Here is a 3,194-nt window from a genome sequence, read left to right on the forward strand (position 1 = left end):
TATTGATTGGTCTTATTATTCCGTGCATAAAAAGTATAAATGTATAATGAAAATTGAATGTTTTACAAGATATTGTCAATTTTATAAAAGAATTGTTCACTTCAAACCTTTATAACTCAATAAGTACATCAAAAAATATTTTATTAGTGTTTTGGAAAATTCTTGAGATAAGCTACAAGAATATCTAATAAAAATAGAGGGTTTTGTTTATTAAAAGTTGATCTTGAAATGACCTCTAAATTTGACCCCTACGTCAAAGTCAAGGTCACCATAAAATATCTTATTTTTCCTAGAAACAATTTTTATATATAACAATATAAAATTATATAGAAATATATAAAATTATACATATAAATGCAAAATTAAATATGAAATATGTCTATATATAATTAGATAAAAGAGCTTTTTATATACATATACTTATATAAATATATATATATATATATATATATATATATATATTGTATATATAATAAATAAGTATTCACATATATAAATATATATCATGTTTCATATATAACTTGACACGAGATTATATATGAACTTTATAATTTATATATAAATAAATTTAATTATATATAAAATAAACATAGTTCACATATAATTATGTATAATTATATAATTATTTAGATATAATTATATATAAAAAATTTTTCCCGGGTTGAACCCTGCAATTTTTATATTTTATTCATAAGACCACTATTTCTTGAACATAATTGACCGTTGCCGGACTTTTGAACCACCTTGTGTATATGTAGCATTCATCATCCACACCTTTCATTTACACTCTACACTTTTATTACACCTTACACTTTTCACTGCACTTTTACACTTTTTACATCTTTATACATTTGTAATAACTTCAATTCATTAATATACATAATGTTTTTAAGAAAAATCAATATTTCCATAACAACACATTCATTCATTTATTTGTTACATATTAATTCTTTTTGTTCTTTCGCTTTATACTTTCAATGAATAAACATTACTTTTTCAAAGATCTGGTGAATTTATTTATAAGTCGCTACATTTTTGGTGACCCCGACGTGATATTAAAACCGACGTGATATTAAAACCGACGTGATATTAAAACCGACGTGATATTAAAGCCGACGCATTTTAAAGGCTGATGCGGAATAAGTGCCAAGTGATCGTCGTATTTGAAGTCTGCGAAATATTATCATCGCTTGGAAGAATTGCTGGATATTCTGATTTTAAGAGATTCATTCTCCGGATCTTTGAAACATCAGAGGCGGATTAGTCCTTCACGGAAATTCTCAAATCATTTTATCGGATTCCTGGAACAAGAAGAAAATGCCAATCGATAGATCACCAGTTAGACCCTGTTCGGATACACAGATTGATATGGATTTGGCGAGCGGATCAAATCAGGTTGGATCAGAAAATATTAATATTTTACCTTCTCAAACTGGACATCAGGTGAGTGATCCTATGTTACAAATTCACTCAAATGAGTTTCGTTTATTAAAACTACTGACTTTCTGGCATAAACAACCTAAACTCTGGTTTGCTTCTATTGAAAGTGAGTTTACGGTTTATCGAATTCGATCAGATGATATTAAATATAGTTCTGTCATTCGTCATCTTGATGAACAAGCCTTAGTAAACATATCTGAAGTCATTGAAAATCCACCTGAAACAGATAAATATAATTATTTAAAGAAAATATTAATAAATCGCTTTACGGATTCAGAGGAAAAACGTTTGAGACAAATATTAGCTGGAATTGAACTTAATGATAAAAAGCCTTCGGAATTACTTCGAGAAATTCGTCATTTATCTGGAGGATCTTTAGCAGATAGTGTTTTGCAAATGATTTGGCTTCAACGCTTACCACATAGAATTCAAACGACTTTAGCCGTAGTAGAGGATGTTCCTCTTTTTAAACTTGCGGAATTAGCCGATAAAATTGCTGATCGGGACGGCTGTTTGCAAGTCGCGGAAGTTTCCAATAATGCAAGTAATAAATCTTCGGATTTCGCGGATTTGCTACGAAGAATCGAAGCTCTTGAAGTTTCTCGTCGTCGAGATCGTTCCAAAAGCCGGTCTAGAGAGAATAGAAGAATTAGATCGTTATCGCGTAACAAAGACAAATCAAATAAAGATATTAAAGATACATCAATTTGTTTTTACCATAAGAAGTTTGGTGATAAGGCTAAACGATGTACTTTACCTTGTTCTATGTCCAAAACATTCTTGGCTTCACAGGAAAACTAAAAACGCCGCTTAAGACTGAGGCTGCTTACGACGGTGTTTCTAACAATCGCCTCATTATTTTCGACAGACATTCAAATTTGAATTTTCTTGTCGATACGGGCGCTGATATATCGTTGTTACCTAAAAAGGTTTTATTGAAGCCGTGGCATACTAATTTAAAACTTTTTGCCGCAAATGGTACTCAAATTAATACTTACGGTTCTAAAACTTTAATTTTGAACCTCGGTTTAAGGAGAGAATTCAAATGGAAATTTTGTGTCGCGGATATTCAACGTCCTATTTTAGGCGCCGATTTCCTTTGTCATTTTAATCTCCTAATTGACATTAAAAACAAGAAATTGATTGATAATGTTACCGGTCTTATGAATACTGGAAAAATTCAAGAAATTGCACATTTGTCAATTTTTACCACATCTCCTGATTCTGTGTACCACAAATTTTTAACCGAATTTCCAGGACTCACCCGTTTTTCTCCAATTTCCTCGGTAAAAACACATGGCGTTGAACATCATATCGTTACGGAAGGTTCTCCTAAATTTTTGACTCCCAGAAGACTTACTCCTGAGAAACTTAAATGTGCCAAGGAAGAATTCAAGTCTATAATGGAGCAAGGAATTTGCAGGCCTTCAAGCAGCTCCTGGGCAGCCCCTCTACATATGGTACCTAAAAAGGAACAAAATTCTTGGAGACTGTGTGGTGATTATCGTGCACTCAATTCAGTGACTATCCCGGATCGTTATCCCTTACCTCATATTCAAGATTTTTCTTCTTCACGTTTTGGTAAGAATATCTTTTCTAAAATCGACTTAGTTAAAGCGTACTATCAAGTACCCGTCGCTAAAGAAGATATTCACAAAACAGCTGTCACTACTCCATTAGGCTTTTTGAATTTGTCGTAATGCCTTTCGGTTTACGAAACGCAGCCCAAACTTTTCAACGGCTCATGAACTCTT

General features: G+C 31.8%; 1 long non-coding RNA gene across 1 annotated transcript; it reads right to left on the reverse strand.

Moving 5' to 3' along the window:
- Positions 1-1,957: 1,957 nt before the first annotated feature.
- Positions 1,958-2,610, reverse strand: LOC146720709 (uncharacterized). The gene is made up of 3 exons (XR_014925965.1): positions 2,439-2,610; positions 2,198-2,361; positions 1,958-2,071 (listed from the first exon to the last, which is right to left on the reverse strand). It is a non-coding gene; the product is annotated as an uncharacterized LOC146720709 (long non-coding RNA).
- Positions 2,611-3,194: the final 584 nt, after the last annotated feature.

Source organism: Nylanderia fulva, unplaced genomic scaffold, assembly GCF_048542155.1.
Source record: "Nylanderia fulva isolate GAGA-0341 unplaced genomic scaffold, ASM4854215v1 Scaffold631, whole genome shotgun sequence".
Classification (NCBI taxonomy): Eukaryota; Metazoa; Arthropoda; class Insecta; order Hymenoptera; family Formicidae; genus Nylanderia; species Nylanderia fulva.